This window comes from Oncorhynchus gorbuscha, linkage group LG20, assembly GCF_021184085.1.
Source record: "Oncorhynchus gorbuscha isolate QuinsamMale2020 ecotype Even-year linkage group LG20, OgorEven_v1.0, whole genome shotgun sequence".
In the NCBI taxonomy this organism is placed as follows: domain Eukaryota; kingdom Metazoa; phylum Chordata; class Actinopteri; order Salmoniformes; family Salmonidae; genus Oncorhynchus; species Oncorhynchus gorbuscha.
In genome coordinates this window covers 15,759,474-15,777,798 of record NC_060192.1, presented here as the reverse complement: position 1 = coordinate 15,777,798, position 18,325 = coordinate 15,759,474, and positions in this window count along the sequence as shown.

Here is an 18,325-nt window from a genome sequence, read left to right as displayed (position 1 = left end):
GTATGTGGGTATTAAACAATACTTAAAAAACAATAATGGTGTATTAATGGCAATGATCAAAAGAGGTTCATATCAAGATTGTTACTAAACATTTTTCGGATCACGTTTTTGGAGATAATAGCATCAATGCAATAGAAACAGCATTGGGACGTTTACATGTTAACTATTTATCACATGGTCAAACAAAAAGACCCACAGAATGGTTTTGGGTAACGTAAAACACTATTACCAAGCAGACACCTCTTATAGGTAGATGTTTCCAGTTTTCAGAACGACGCCTGCTCACTTGGGTGGTCGTTTGTAAACAAAGACAGTGTAAACATTGCTATCACAGATTAAACTCAATTCTATCCACACTGTAAATGTAACATTCGACATGTTTGTTTAAGTCCATTGTCCTTCATGGAACATTAACAGCCACAATATCACTATGAAATGTGAAATGATGCATATCCTATCGGGTTCTTCAGGATCCCATCTCCGGCCTTATTGGCTTCAGCTCTACCATGGAGCGTCCAGTCCACCATCACACCCCTGGAGTGTGATGCAGTGCGGTAGCATAACAGATGGGTTATCCGAGAGGGCTGGTCATCAGCTGTGGCCTGTTCAAAGGTCACTACACTGGGCATTGTCACAGTCAGACGGAGCCCCCGCCACAGTGTCCAGGTCATGTTCTGGAACCAAGGGTCACTAGAGGTCATTCCCCCAGAGTCCAAAGCCTGATCTGACTGTGTCATTACAGCCTGGCTGCTGCAGTGGAGGATGGAGAGGGACCCCAGCGTTATGTGTCTCTCTCCTCAGACATGGGTTCCCACACAGGGGCCAAGAGCCACCTTTGTTTCCCACTGACCCCTCAGACAATGGAGCAATCATCAGATAATAACGTTTAGAGAAGGGGAGACGGAGGAAAGGGAGGGAGACAGAAGAGAAGAGGAGGAGGGAGGGGTGATGTAACAGACAAACATAGAGGCATCATAGAGGACATTAGGGCGTTGGCTAGCTTTATCTGTTAATGCACTGGAGGGGAAATAAAGAAGTGAAACAAATCCTGCCGGAGTGAAGAGGATAAGCATCACTTATCACAGTGAGAGCCGGGCCATTATCAGTCACTGCGGCACTGCATTAGCACTATCAGTAGTTATGATGTGCAGGCCCAGCGTCCTCGATGTTTCTGGAGGTAATCATGAAACATCACAGCCAGTGTGCGAGTGACACAGATTTTACATTCATCTATCACAAACAAACTAGTTTCACGTCATATAGGGTAATACAATGAAACATAGTTCAACCATTGTAGAAATACGTTATACTACATGACCAAAAGTCAAAAAACATCTCTTTCCAAAATCATGGGCATTAATATGAGGTTAGGACTTACTTCCATTCAACCACAAGAGCATTAGTGAGGTTGGGCACAGTCGGCGTTCCAATTCATCCCAAAGGTGTTCGATGGGGATGACGTCAGGGCTCTGTGCAGGCCAGTCAAGTTCTTCCACACCGATCTTGACAAACCATTTCTGTATGGACCTCGCTTTATGCATGGAGGATTTGTCATGCTGAAAGAGGGAAGGGCCTTCCCCAAACTGTTGCCACAAAGTTGGAAGCACAGAATTGTCTAAAACATCATTGTATGCTGTAGCGTTTCCAACAGTGGAACTAATGGGCCTAGCCCGAACAGAAAAACAGCCCTCCTCCACCAAACTGTACAGTTGGCACTATGCATTGGGGCAGGTAGAGTTCTCCTGGAATCCGCCAAACCCAGATCCATCGGACTGCCAGAACACGTTTCCACTGCTCCAGAGTCCAATGGTAGTGAGCTTTAGACCACTCCAGCCAACGCTTGGCATTGCACATGGTGATCATTGGCTTGTGTGTAGCTGCTCGGCCATGGAAACCCATTTCATGAAGCTCCTGACTAACAGTTTATGTGCTGATGTTGCTTCCAGAGGCAGTTTAGAACTTGTTAGTGAGTGTGCTATGCTCTTCAGCACTGTGATCTAGTGTTACCTACCACTGTTGTTGCTCCTAGACCTTTCCACTTCACAATAACAGCACTTACAGTTGACCAGGGCAGCTCTAGCAGGGTAGAAATTTGACGAACTGACTTGTTGGGAAGGTTGCATCCTATGATGGTGCCACGTTGAAAGTCAATGAGCTCTTCAGTAAGGCCATTCTACTGCCAATGTTTCTCTATGGAGATTGCATGGCGGTGTGCGTGATTTTATCCACCTGTCAGCAACGAGTGTGGCTGAAATAGCCGAATCCACTAATTTGAAGAGGTGTCCACAAACTTTTGTATATGTAGTGTTTATAAGATGGAGATCACTTTATTGGTCAATTAAACACAAGGTCCAACCAAAATTTGACTTCCCTTTTTAACCCAACCCAAAGACACACATAGCTTTTGGAGAGGTGCGCTGCTTTTGTGAAGTGCCTTTGCTCAAGGGTACAACAGCAGGCAATGGCATCTAGGATTTGATACCAGCAACCCTACAGTTGCCAACTGACTTCCCGTCAGATCTTTCCCGTCGGACCTGGGATTCAACCTGCCCACCCTCCTGACTAGCTGCTCTAACCTCTACTCACCTGCCGCTCCTGGGAGAGTGAGAGTGTAAGAGAGATAACAGTTTAGTACTTGAAGATTTCTTTTTATACTCAAGCCACTTAATTTCCCTGTACCTGGAAAATTCCAATTCAAAATGTGAATATCATTAGTGTCACCAGACAATAGGCCCTCCCTTAATACCTGTGGATGTTAGGACCCTCTCCTTTAACTAGTCTCTCTGGCTATTGGTAAGGTCACAGGTCAGGATCCCTGCCACTGTCTCTGCCTCCTCTCCTGTCCTGAAGCTGGAATGGATTAGGTCTTAAAGGAGGAGGTCTAGCAATAATTACTGTCTGACCCCTGCACTCTGCACTGGGAGATGGCTCTCTGGAGGGCCCCAGGTCTTAATGAAGGGAGTGGGGGACTGGACTGGTGTTGGTATGGGGAGGGGAGGTGGCTGGTGAGGCAGCAGCATAATGGTTCTCTTTCTATTTCTCTTTTTCTCTCATTCTCTCATTCTCTCTCTCTCTCTCTCTCTCTCTCTCTCTCTCTCTCTCTCTCTCTCTCTCTCTCTCTCTCTCTCTCTCTCTCTCTCTGTCTCTGTCTCTGTCTCTCTAAGGCTGGAGAGACTCAGTCTAGTCTGGGTATAGGAAGAGCAAGACATCCAGGCTGAGGATCATGATAGCTATGAACACTAGGGCTCATTGTTCTTGACGCCCCCTACCCCTCTTCCCCCACCCCCTTACTTCCTTCATCATAACATGCCACACCACCACCACCACCACCACCACCATTCCCAACGCACACACACACACACCACCCTCCAATCCCCACACACATCCTCCCCAACCCACGCCGTGCCACTCTCCTCCTGATCGGATGACATCATTAACAATCATTACTTGGACACCAGGAAGTGGAGAGATCTCCGGCTGGGGCTGGGGCTGGATCAGGTTAGCTTGCTGGAGATGAGAGATTTGGAAATTAAATGAAAGCTAGGACGGCCATTTTCAATACCTGGGCAGAAAATCGCTTCAGGCCTGTGTGAATTGTGTTGTTATTCTGACAACCTACCATGAAAATTAACATCAAGGCTGTACTTTAGTTGGAAAGGAGCATAAGGGTTACTGATTGAAAACAAATCTGTAATCTTAAAGATGCACAATGCAGAAACGGCAGACCTAGTAGCTAAAAATCTAATCGTTCGGTGAATTTCAGTTTATGTAAAAAACAAGCAATGTGTAGTGTAGATAATCATTGTACCATCTAAACCGCTGTGAAATATATTTTCCATAACCACCCCCCCAAAAAATTCAGCTTTTTGAAGCTGGTGTACAAAACCGAAAGTAAAACACCCAAAAACTCAACTTAAAAACGGGAAGCATAGAAATAGTGCAAAGAGAATAGATCAACCGCTTCTTAGACTTGCTTTCAATGAGAATGACAGATCTATAACTATTACATTTTGTCGGTTCGCCAAATAAGTTACGTATTGCAGCTTTAAGTCTCAACTGTGACATCGCCTGGAGGCATCAAGATGACAAGGGTGCCTAATAAAATATTAAAGGCCATACATTAACATTACACCACCACCCTATATTAAGTTGAGGGTTTTGATGGCGAATACCTCATGGTCGGGACAGTGGGGGTGATCCTTGTTTTCTAGCAGGCCTATTTGAACTGGATACCGGCCTGTGGCGTTGTGGCCTTGCCTTTTTTTATGGGTGTGTGTGTGTGTGTGTGTGTGTGTGTGTGTGTGTGTGTGTGTGTGTGTGTGTGTGTGTGTGTGTGTGTGTGTGTGTGTGTGTGTGTGTGTGTGTGTGTGTGTGTGTGTGTGTGTGTGTGTGTGTGTGTGTGTGTGTGTGTGTGTGTGTGTGTGTGTGTGTGTGTGTGTGTGTGTGTGTGTGTGCGTGTGTGATTTGGGTGTGATTTGGGTTGGAGAGTGTGTGTGCGCCTGAGCTATGGTGTTCAAGATGAAAGGCTTTCACTTTCAGGCTGGCGGAAAGCCGACACCCAGAAGTCAGTCAGTCAGTCAGTTACAGGCCTGGCCTGGTCCATTGACGTTTCAATAACTGTCGTTCTTGTATGACACTAACCACAACTATTGCAGGACTGCTGCTGCTGTTACTGCTGTCACAGAGCATGCTGCCATGCAGAGGGCTTTCTCAGAGTTACCATTCAAGTGTAGTCAGTGAGGCGTAAGGGTGTGTGTGTGTGTGTGTGTGTGTGTGTGTGTGTGTGTGTGTGTGTGTGTGTGTGTGTGTGTGTGTGTGTGTGTGTGTGTGTGTGTGTGTGTGTGTGTGTGTGTGTGTGTGTGTGTGTGTGTGTGTGTGTGTGTGTGTGTGTGTGTGTGTGCCTGTGTTCTTGTTTATGTGTTTAATAGCATCCTGACAGGGTAGGGTATATGTAAGCTACAGAGCTCAGTGCTCTCTGAGAGAGGGGAGGAGGGAAGAGTGACACCTACTGTAAGAGTGAGGCCAGTCCTGGTGTACAGGACATCAGCTCCCTGACTATACTGTACATACAGTATGTACTGGCCCAGGATTACTACGTTAGAACACATGCTGTATATCGGTGCTCCTTATTAAGTAATAAGTATTGAGGGGGTGTGGTATATGGTCAATATACTACGGCTAAGGGCTGTTCTAATGCACGACGCAAGTGGAGTGCCTGGACACATCTCTTAGCCGTGGTATATTGGCCATATATCACAAACACCCGAGGTGCCTTATTGCTATTATAAACTGGTTACCAACATAATTAGAGCAGGAAAAATACATGTTTGTCATAGCCAATCAGCATCCAGGGCTTGAACCACCCAGTTTATAATACTGTTTAACACATGTAGTACAGTGAAGTCCTGTGTGATACCAAAATATATTGTCAAACCTTACATTACAGCAATCATATGTCATTCATACTACCGGTAGCTATTATTCACATCTATCACATGAGAATCAAGGACAACATTACAGGTAATTGCAGTTGATGACATTAGCAATGTATGTTGTGTTAAAATCACTGTACATATGCTCCTAAATTGCATTCTACACAGCATATTATTTGAATATGGTTTGACAGAAGGTGGTCCTCATTGATGAATAGGGGCCAGGTCTTGATTGGAGAAGGCTGTGCTGCACAGTGGAAGCCCTTTGAAAAGAGAAACAAAAGCTTCCCAGCTACAGTACTATGATACAGCCAACCAGGCTTGGGTGTGCTGAGCCTTTCAAACAATCAGCTCACTATACAATACTAACTCTGGCCCTTCCCCCCCAGCCATACCATTCAACTGTCCCAGCTGTACGTCATCACACTCAGGTGTCACCCCAACTAAATGTTTTTTATAATTGCAATAATAGTATTAGATCATGTTTCCCCTTTAACAGTCGATGTCTCTGACGTCTCTCTGGCGTCCTCCTAATTGACTGAGCGCGTCTCGTGAAGGGGTTCAGACTGAGCTGGGTTTCTTAAATCTGTGTGTATTGGTTTTGCCTTACAATGGAGACTGACTGAGGCAGTACATTACTCTTTGTTCTCCCTCAGGTGTTGAGTGGGGTGAGGGCGCTGGTCGTTGTTCGTCTCGCCTCCAGACGGGTGAGGTTTGTGTGTTTGTGTGTGTGTCCTCAGCACATTCTTTGATTCATTGTATAGACTTTAGTTACCCTTGCTGCCTTTTAGCCAAGGAAATGTATAATGTATGTTACTTTTAGTTCTTTTTTTCTTGTACTTATAATGCAATTTATTCCCTATATTTAACACCATCAGACTGAAAAACCGCCACAGCAAGAAGGTAAATGACAGAATTAGTCTTCAGTGAATCATTGTGTGCTCTAAACAATACGACTTATGGTTCCCAAGTGGCGCAGCGGTCTATGGCACTGTGTCTCAGTTCTAGAGGTGTCACTACAGACCCTGGTTCAATCCTGGGCTGTATCACAACTTGCCATGATTGGGAGTCCCATAGGGTGGTGCACAATTGGCACAGTGTCATCCAGGTTAGGGTTTGGCTGTCATTGTAAATAAGAATTTGTTCTTAACTGGCTTGCGTGGTTAAATAAAAGAAATGGCAGATTATTTATAACTTGTTTATTCATCATAAATTATGAAATCAAAGCAGATGTGACAAAATAAACAAGTCAGCCACAATATGGTGTTTTGAATGCTCACGTCTTTATTTTTACAGAAATATTTTATTTTGTTTACGAATGTGACAGAAGGATTCAATTATTTCAAATATATGACAAGAAGTCGATCGGGGTGTTACATTTATTTCAATTTCAATATCTTGAAAGGGGCTGTAGTTCTTGAGAAGGAAACGGATTCCATTTGGCTTCAAAAAGTACCTGAGTCTTTAATCTCACCAAAATCTGACAAACAAGATTACTGGTAATCTATTGCATCAAAGACACAGAATCCCATTTCTAATATTGGATCTTAACACAGGATCAAAACCATTTACTGTCACTACACAGGTCAGATGCTCCCGAGTGGCGCAGTGGTCTAAAGGCAATGCATCTCAGTGCAAGAGGTGCCACTGTCATCCCAGGTTCCAAACCAGACTGCATTGCATCTGGCTGTGATTGAGAGTTCCATGAAGTGGTGCACAATTGGCTGGGGTAGGCAGTCATTGTAAATAAGAATTTGTTCTTAACTGACTTGCCTAGTTAAATTTTACAATATGTATTTTTTAAAGACACAGCACTGGAAGGAACATTTCAAAAATAAAAACTTGAATATTGGTATCCTTTTGCCTATCGAACCTCCTCCCTCAAATGTCAATTGTTAATATGTTCATAAATTTACTTTATTCCATTTATATTGTAAATGTATAGACATTTACATTTACATTTAAGTCATTTAGCAGACGCTCTTATCCAGAGCGACTTACAAATTGATGCATTCACCTTATGACATCCAGTAGAACAGTCACTTTACAATAGTGCATCTAAATCTTAAAGGGGGGGGGGGTGAGAAGGATTACTTATCCTATCCTAGGTATTCCTTAAAGAGGTGGGGTTTCAGGTGTCTCCGGAAGGTGGTGATTGACTCCGCTGTCCTGGCGTCGTGAGGGAGTTTGTTCCACCATTGGGGGGGCCAGAGCAGCGAACAGTTTTGACTGGGCTGAGCGGGAACTGTACTTCCTCAGTGGTAGGGAGGCGAGCAGGCCAGAGGTGGATGAACGCAGTGCCCTTGTTTGGGTGTAGGGCCTGATCAGAGCCTGGAATAGCAAAGACAATCATTTCAGACTCATTGAGGCTAAAACTGTAATTACTCTTGCTGATAATAACTCAACCACACATGCACATGAACTCACATACAGCATAATGAATAAACAGTTTTGATTTCAAAACATTGTGTTTACAATTTCACATTTCAGAGAGTTGACTGGAGCAACAAAGCAACCAGCCTCAAATTACTATATGTCTTGTCTTGTCACATTGAAGGAACAGGTGCTTGAAGCCACACAGATCAGTGTCAGTCCAGGATTAAACATGTGTTGCAGGGATTGTGAACAGAGTTAAGAATCAGAAAGATAGGACGCAAGATTACAAGTATAGATCAAATGCGGACAGTGCTACATTTGTGAGATAATCCGGCAGTGCGCCGTGGCATAAATATCCTGGATGTGAGAACCGATTTAAACCGAAGGGGAGTCAAAGGACCTGAGGCAGGGTAGGAAAAAAAGATGGCTGATTTCATGACTACTCTGTATCTAACACTACTGTGTGTGTTTCTGATGTTACTCATATTCCCAATACAGTAGGTGCAGTATGGGTTTCTCCAATGCAGTGTGAGCAGCCTGGTCAAATTCATAATGGGCTCAGTCTGGTAGTGTATATACAACAGTGAGAGCCTCAGAGGTGAATGGTTTGGAGAGAATTCATTAGCGTGTAGACAGGTGGCTAGTGTTACACTCCTCAAGTGAAAGTCTGCAGCTCAGCCTGTCCTAGTCTCTCCCTGGCCTAATGCGGTAAGCAATACTGCAGGATGACATTTCCAAAGACAGCAGGCTGCTGATTAGAGAATGGTCTGCCCTGAAACAACAGACCCTGATCTTTATCAAAGTTTAACATCCCCTTTCTTTCTTTCTTTCATTCTTTCTTTCTTTCTTTCTTTCTTTCTTTCTTTCTTTCTTTCATTCTTTCTTTCTTCTTTCTTTCTTTCTTCTTTCTTCTCTCTCTCTCTCTCTCTCTTCTCTCTCTCTCTCTCTCTCTCTCTCTCTCTCTCTCTCTCTCTCTCTCTCCCTCCCCCTCCCTCTCCCTCCCCTCCCTCCCCCTCCCTCCCTCCCTCCCTCCCTCCCTCCCTCCCTCCCTCCCCCTGTTATCTATCCGTTTCAGAGACCTGTGTCTCCTGGGAGACGACTATAAGTACTCCATCAGGCAAACCGCATTAGTGTAATTTTGTCCCAGGAAATTAGCAGAGCAGAGCGGCGCCAATTAGAAGTCAATAGCTGGCTTTATTAATCGAGCTAGCCATCGCACTTGATTAGATTAGGTTGGGGTGGGCTGTGTGTGTGTGTGTGTGTGTGTGTGTGTGTGTGTGTGTGTGTGTGTGTGTGTGTGTGTGTGTGTGTGTGTGTGTGTGTGTGTGTGTGTGTGTGTGTGTGTGTGTGTGTGTGTGTGTGTGTGTGTGTGTGTGTGTGTGTGTGTGTGTGTGTGCGTGTGCGTGTGTGTGTGTGGACTGAGAAAAGCAGGTGCAGCTGACTTGCTGATCCTGTCTCATTGCTGCCTGTCTGCGGGTCTGTCTGTCAGAGCTCAGTAATATGTTGATATTGACCTCTTCGACTGGAGGCACTTTGCAGAGACTGCAGAGAGGGCGGGAGTTAGCCTCAACAGCTATGCAGACTGACCACTCAATCAGACAAATACACTGATTGATCACCACTGCCTCGAAAGCAGCAGGTAGCCTAGTGGTTAGCGCGTTGGGCTAGTAACCGAAAGGTTGCTAGTTTGAATACCCGAGCCAACTAAGTGAGAAATAAGTGAATCTGCCCTTGAGCAAGACACTTAACCCTAATTGCTCTAGGGTCTCTGTCAATAATATAGCCATGACTAGAATACAGTACATGTGGGTAAAACAATATGTAAAGAAAAGAAAAGAAAAGGAATGCCTGCACACTCTTTAAGCTGCCAATTCCCCGCTTTATTGACTACGTCTCGATACGAGACAGATCTTTATCTGTTCAAACATATTGATTGCTAGTGCTCACTTCCCAAAATATATACATTTCACTACACATGGTGGGTGTGGAAACAATTCACTTTTGTACATAGTCAAACAATAGAGAATGACATTTGCTGCATATCGAAAACCCCTTCTCGAGCAAAATCCACCTTTTGTCCGCCCAGATACAGAGATCCCTCCCTAGAAACATACTGCAGATTGGTGGAATCACATTCTGAATTAGAAACAAGACTACAGATTCTAAAATAATATCCCTAAAGAACAGAGGCAAGCATTGGATGAATAAAAATGACTCCACTTGGAATGTGAAATGGTGTTGTCAGATGTGTGCGTACTGGTAGCGAAGTCAGGTGCAGGAAAGCAAAGTTTGACTCTGATGCCACGGTGCCAGAACCAGCTGGTACCCCAATACACACTGAAACGGGGAGAGGTTGGTGGAGGAGTGGCGAAGCGAGTTCTGCGCCATCTCTGCCCAGAGCACGAACGCCGACCACTCCCCCGGCCGGTCCTGGCAATAGGACCGCAGAAACCTGCCCACATCCTGGTTCACTCTCTCCACTTGCCCATTACTCTCGGGTGGAAACCCAAGGTGATGCTGATCGAGACCCCCAAACATTCCATAAACGCCCTACAGACTCTCGAAGTGAACTGGGGACCTCGATCAGACACTATATCCTCAGGCACCCCTTAGTGCCGGAAGATGTGTGTAAACAGGGCCTCCGCAGTTTGTAGGGCCGTAGGGAGACCGGGCAGAGGGAGGAGACGACAGGACTTAGAGAATTGATCCACAACGACCGGGATCGTGGTGTTTCCCTGTGAGGGAGGAAGATCCGTTAGAAAATCTACCGACAGGTGTGACCAAGGCCGCAGTCTCCTCGCTGCCCGGATGTACTCCAGGTTGCGGTGGTCAGTCCAGATGAGGAAAGGGTGTTTAGCCCCCTCAAGCCAATGTCTCCATGCCTTCAAAGCCTTAACCACAGCCAACAGCTCCCAGTCCCCAACATCAAAGTTCCACTCCGCCGGGCTGAGCTTCTTCGAGAAGAAAGCACAGGGGCGGAGCATCTGATGATGTAGCATTACCGCATGTTCCTGGACGCGCTCCTTGACTCCTCTGACCGGGATACCTGCTCCTGCTGACTCCATGGTAGGGGTGTGATATTCTGTCAGATGAGTGTGTACTGGTAGCGAAGTCAGGTGCAGGAGAGCAGAGATTTGTGAACAGGCTCTCACTTTATTTAGGCAAATGTGCAAAACGGGCACAACAACATTCACAAGAATTATGTTTAACAATAAACATCTTCGTGAAAAATTACACGGAAAAAGCAAACCAGTCTGGCGTGTCAACAATACACACGTAACACAAACAATCTTACACAAAGACATGATGGGGAACAGGGGAATAAATACATGTAGATTGATTGGGGAATGAAAACCAGGTGTGCAGGGAACAAGACAAAACAAATGGATACATGAAAAATAGAGCGGCAATGGCTAGAAAGCCGGTGACATCCGAACAAGTCGTGACAGCTGTTAAGGCCGAAGCTGTGGTGTTGGTTAACCTTGATGACTATGTGAATGAGATCCGGGGACAATTGAACAATACCATTTTCTATCAGAAACTGTCACGTGACCCCACACCACTGTTCAAAGATGAGATTCACTGTGAGTTGAATACTCTTGTTGAAAGTTGAGACATTATGCAAAAAGAATATGAGCTCATGAAAGTAGACAATCCAATCACAAGCGTTATCCATTCCTTACCAAAAATCCACAAATTACTGGATAAGCCACGAGGTAGACCTACTGTGGCCTACATTGGCTCATTGACTGAAAATATTTATTTCTAAAAACCCAGTATGGCAATTCTGTGGACATGATTAAAACCCTTAAGACAATGCACAATTGAGAGATGGAGAGATGCTTATGGCTTGCTTTGATGTTGAATTCAGGTATAAAAATATCCCCCACCAGGGAGGCCTAGAACCTTTAGCACACTGTCTTAGTCAACGACCCACTGGTACGACCCACTAGCACTAACTGTAATGTTGCTGAGATTCTTCTGACTAAGAACTTTTTCATGTTTGAACATGACATGTTCATTCAACAGAAGGGAACTGCTATGGGTAGTAAAATGGCACCGAATTAAGCCAATCTGTATGTGGGGTTGTTTGAATGGATTTGAATGGATTTCTGCAAATATGTAAACACCACAGGAGTCCTCTTACATTTGTGAACTTTACAGTCCTATTGATCAAACAACAATGAAAAGGTAGGCTCCCTCACTTATGCACATCAACAACAACAATATCAACAACAAATGCTAGCCAGGGCAAGATGAGCTAAAATCTAACGAAGGAACATTAGATAAACCCTCTCAAACTTTTCAGCTAGTTGGCCGTCAAAATTGCACTGATAAACGATGGGGAATTGTAGCCTCCTCGTCCCGCTGCAGCTTGCCTTCCAGTGCATGCATGCTTGTCTCCACCAAGTACTCAAGCTAACTGGCTAAGGTTGGCTAGCTTGCTAGCTAGCTACTTCCAGACACAAATGAGAGAACACTTCACTCTGACCATTTTACTCGCCGTAGCAGAGCTGGTTAGGCTGTTTACTTGTTATCTAGAGCGTTCTTGACTAACTATTACTTTTTCTGCCTTCTTTTACTGATACTGGTCATATACAGTTTGTAAATTCACCACTTCTGCACTCTGGCACAGTCAGACGAGAGTCTGAAATCGGAGTAGATAGCCAGAGAATTTGTGAATGCAAGAGATATACTAACTGTATAACAGTCGTTCAAGTTCTTGCTAGCTAACCAAATGACACCTGCATTTCTGGCTGTGTATAGCCACTGAAAAACGATATGCTGGGAAAAAGTCTGTCTCTCACCTACTCCTCCAATGACATGACATGACATCCTCGTAGCCGCTAGCGAGCTACAGTAGCTATCTAGCTAATGTTAGGCTTTGTGTTTTGAGCTTGCTACATAAACAGATACGCTAGCAAATTAACCACGTTATGCCTGACTTGGGATAATTGCCCTTGCCAGTTTGATTGAATTGACATTTCAAGCCTTAGTTACATTCGTCAGTTTTGGTCCAGATATTGAGTTATTGAAACTAAAACTGTGAATCCCAAATGGAGGCAGCAAACAATGTGCTAGGACAGCTGTAATTTTCAACCCGATAGCAATATTTTTGCCCTACCAAGAAATGTATTGGTGAATTATATGAACCATGCATTGAACTGCATCCATCTATTCTGCCAACAATGCCTTAGTGTACGTCACGGAACACTGAGTCAAATAGAACCTATTTTTAAACCTCTTATAAAGTTGGTTTTGTAGCATACACGTGGAATTTGATCTTTTTTTTTACTGATATTAGGATTGTCTGTTTGTTTCATATCTGCAAAGTCGTTAAAACGCTATCAGTTCCAATTTAAACTTTAGGTCACCGGTTACTTTGTGTGCTAAGCGTGAAATGTTTTTTTTTTTTGCAATGGGACAGAATAGTTGTAAATTGGGAAATGCTTAATGGTTGTGTTTTTATATTCTTATGATTGGGATCTACTAGTTTATTATGTCTGAGTTTATGGACTGCTTATCCTTTAACATCATGCTGTGGGTGACTTCTGTCTTTCTCTCGGCCCTATGCAGTGGTGTGGTGGTGCCTGGAGAAGTGGGTATACTGTCATTTTGCAAATAAACTCCCAAACGCTAAGGAAAGTCACCCTGTGTGAAAAATATATTTCAAATATATTTTTATCTCTCAAAATCACACTACGCCCCTGATGCAAACAGGAATGATGACAATTGCGCGTCACAAAAAGCCTATGAACCAACACTTCGGACTAAACTTTTTAATTAAATACCTGGTTTGTATACCCATTGTTGCCTTAGTCAGCATTTACTGGTAGATATCATAAGTTGAATCATATTTCCTACCCTATTCCACAGAAACTAGGCTAGTGTGTGGCACGCTTCGATTGTGGTGGCAACTTTGTGCATGCTTTCTCTATTGTACTAACTACATAATTAATATGTCGTATACCTTGACTAGACTACTTTATACGCATCAGTAGGGATTAAGAAATTAGTATAAGCAATGCCCAATGGAAAAAAGTGGACATACGGTTTATACCTGCGTATACCCTCCACTACCTCACTGACCCTTTGTGTGTTACAAAAAGTGTACTCTCTCTCCTACAGGAGTGCACCGGTTTTATTGTTGCTGTCCTTTCAGAATCAAGAACCTGTCACACATTGAAGACCTATAGGTTCACCACTGAACTAACCTGTCACACACTGAAGGCCTGTAGGTGCACCACTGAGCAAACATGTCTATAATAGATAGAAATGCTGTGAAGACATTAATGTTTCAAGAAAGGAGTGTATACAGCCTTATTCTAAATGGATTCAATTGGTGTTTTTTCTCATTTAATCTAAACACAATACCCCATAATGACAAAGCAAAAACTTTATTTTATTTTTTATTCTTGCTAATTTATTAAAAACTAAAAACTGAAATATTACATTTACATAAGTATTCAGACCCTTTACTCAGTACTTAGTTGAAGCACCTTTACAGCATTGAGTATTCTTTGGTATGACGCTACAAGAGTTTCTCCCATTCTTCTCTGCAGATCGTCTCAAGCTCTGTCCGGTTGGATGGTGAGCTTTGCTGCACAGCTATTTTCAGGTTTCTCCAGAGATGTTCGATCATTTTCAAGTCCGGACTCTGGCTGGGCCAATCAAGGATATTCAAAGGCTTGTCCCAAAGCCACTCCTGCATTGTCCTGGCTGTGTGCTTAGGGTTGTTGTCCTGTTGGAAGGTGAACCTTCGCCCCAGTCTGAGGTCCTGAGCGCTCTGTAGCAAGTTTTCACCAAGGATCTCTGTACTTTGCTCCCTTCATCTTTGCCTCAATTCTGACTGGTCTCCCAGTCCCTGCCACTGAACAACATCCCCACAGCATGATGCTGCCACCACCATGCTTCACTGTAGGGATGGTGCCAATCTTCCTCCAGACGTGACGCTTGGCATTCAGGCCAAAGAGTTCAATCTTGGTTTCATCAGACCAGAGAATCTTGTTTCTCCATGGTCTTAAGAGTCTTTAGGTCCATGATGTTCTTCTTGGCATTCCTTTAACACCGGGTGCTGCAGATATCCTGGAGGGCACACACTGTGCCCCTGGTGATAAGTTGATATGATCACACCACCCTCTGGGTGCAGGCGGTGAAGTTGCCATACCAGGCGGTGATACAGCCCACCAGAATGCTCTCGATAGTGCATCTGTAGAAGTTTGTGAAGGATTTAGGGACAAGGCACATTTCTTCAGCCTCCTGAGGTTAAATAGTCGCTGTTGCGCCTTCTTTACCATGCTGTCTGTGTGGAGGGTCATTTCAGGTCCTCAGTGATGTGCACGCTGAGGAACTTCAAGCTTTTGACCCTGTCCACTGCGGCCCTGTCTATGTCTCCTTTAGTCTACGATCAGCTCCTTTGTTTTGTTGACATTGAGGGAGAAGTTATTTTCCTGGCACCACTCTGCCAGGGCTCTCACCTCCTCACTGGGCGCTGTCTCATTGTTGGTGGTAATCAGGCCTACCACTGTTGTATCATCAGCAACTTGATGATTGCTTTGGAGACATGCTTAACCACAGAGTCAAGGGTGAACAGGGAGCACAGGAGGGAGCTGAGCATGCACCCCTGTAGAGATCAGCGTGGCTGATTTCCTACCTTCACCAGCTGGAAGTTAGGAAGTCTAGGACCCCAGTTTCACAGGAAGGGGTTCAGACCCAGGGCACTGAGTTTAGTGATGAGCTTAGAGTGCACTATGGTGTTGAAGGTTGAACTGTAGTCAATGAACAGCCTTCTCACACAGGTATTCCATCCTGTCCAGGTTGGATAGGACAGTGTGTAGAGCAATGGTGATTACGTTGTCTGTGGATCTGTTGGGGTGGTATGCATGTTGTAGTGGGTCTAGGGTCTTGGATAAGGTGGAGGTGATATCAATCGTACTAGCCTCTTAAAGCACTTCATGATGACAGAAGTGAGTGCTACAGGGCCATAGTCATTTAGTTCGGTTACCTTTGCTTCCTTGGATCGAGTAACAATGGTGGACATCTTGAAGCAAGTGGAGACAGACTGGGATAGGGAGAAATTGAATATGTCCGTAAACACTCCAGTCAGCTCTTTTGCATATGCTCTGAGGACGCGGCTTGGGATGCTGTCTGGACCAACAGCCTTGCGGAAGTTATCACACTTAAATGTCTTACTCACGTTGGACACGGAGATGTGTTGATAGAATATCGGGAGCATTTTCCTCTGATTTTCTTTATTAAAGTCCCCAGCTACAATAAATGCGGCCTCAGGATATGCGGTATCCAGTTTGCACAAAGTCCAGTGTGTTTCCTCTAGGAGTCAGGGACGCATCCTGCTGCACCTGTTCTGCAAGGAAGACATTAAGAGATAAGGAAGGAATGGAAAACAGAAGGATTGGAGGTGACAACATGTCACCTGTGCAACTAGAGTTAAAACAAAAAACTCTAGATCAACTTTACTCCACACACAGAAATGTATACAAATCTCTCCCTCCATTTGGCAAATCTGACCATTACTATATCCTCTTGATTCCTGCTTACAAGTAAAAACTCAACCAGGAAGTACCAGTGATGCACCCAATAAGGAATTGGTCCGATGAAATGGATGCTAAGATACAGGACTGTTTTGCTAGAACAGATTGGAAAATGTTTCGGGACTCATCCAAAGGCATTGAGGAGTTTACCACATCAGTCATGGCTTCATTAATAAGTTAATCAATGACATTGTCCCTACAGAGACCGTACGTACATATCCCAACCAGAAGTCATGGATTACATGCAACATCCACACTGAGCTAAAGAATAGAACTGCTGCTTTTAGTGGGACACTAATCTGTATGTTAATAAGAAGTCCCCCTACAACCTCCTACAAGCCATCAAACTGTAAAAGCGCCAATGCAAGACTAATATTAAATCCTACTATGCTCATCGGATGAGGCAGGGCTTGCAAACTATCATGGATTACAAAGGGAAACTCAGCTGCTAGCTGCCCAGTGAAGCTATCCAACCAGCTGAGCTAAATGCCTTCATTGCTCGCTTCGAGGCAAGCAACACTGAACCATGCATAAGAGCACCAGCTGTTCTTGATGACTTTATGATCACGCTCTCCATAGCAGATGTGAGTAAAACATTTAAATAGGTTAACTTTCACAAAGCTGCAAGGCCAGGCGGATTGCCATTATACATACTCAGAGCATGTGCTGACCAGCTGGCAAGTGTCTTCACTGATATTTTCAACCCCTCCCTGACCCAGTGTTTAATACCTACATGTTTCAGGCAGACCACCATAGTCACTGTGCTCAAGAACGTCAAGGTAACCTGTCTAAATGATTATCACCCTGTAGCACTCACATCTGTAGTCATGAAATGCTTTGAAAGGCTGGTTTACATCAACACCTCCCTCTGCAACTGGATCCTGGAGTTCCTGACGGGCCACCCCCAGGTGGTGAGGGTAGTCAACAACACATTTGCCATGCTGACCCTCAACACAGGAGCCCCTCACGGGTGCGTACTTAGTCCCTCCTGTACTCGCTGTTCACCCATGACTGCATAGCTGCGCATGACTCCAAACCCATCATTACATTTGCTGATGACACGACTGTGGTAGGCCTAATCACTGACGACGATGAGACAGCCTATAGGGAGGAGGTCAGACACCTTGCAGTGTGGTGCCAGGACAACAACCTCTCCCTCTACGTCAGCAAGACTAAGGAGCTGATCGTGGACTACGAGAAACAAAGGGCCGAGCATGCCTCCATTCACATCGACGGGGCTGTAGTGCAGCGGGTCAAGAGCTTCAAGTTTCTTGGTGTCACTAAGGAGCTATCATGGTCCACAAACACCAACACAATCGTGAGAGTGAAAAGATTTGGCATGGGCCCTCAGATGCTCAAAATGTTGTATGTTCTTGATGTGCTGCATCACTGTTTGGTGTGGCAACTGCTTGGCAGCAAGGCACTACAGAAGGTAGTGCATGCAGCCCAGTACATCACTGGGGCTGAGCTCTCTGCCATCCAGGACCTGAGGAATGCCCTAAAAATGATCAAAGGATTTCCTTCCAGAGGGACATCAGATTCTGCAACGTACTCTGTTTTTCTGATACTTGACATCCAAGCAGATTATGTACCAACAGCGGGTTTCACAGTTTTTTGAGCGGGCTCTCTCTGGCAAGAACAAAGGTGGTGAGCTCTGCTTTATGGGGAAATGTACAAGAACTTGCAAACTTCTGCTCTCCCGACTACTTGGTAATCAAATGTTCCCCTTTTTACCTTCCAAGAGAGTTCTCAGGGATTATAGCCATGGCTGTGTACATCCCACCCCAAGTTGACACATAAAATGATCTCAAAGATATTAATTGTGTGCGGGGGACTTTAACAAAAGTAATTTGACCACTGCTACACGCCTTTTCGACACGTGGGTAAGGCCCTCTCTCACCCTCCTTTTGGCAAATCTGACCACGACTCCATTTTACTTCTCCCCACCTACAAACAAATACTCAA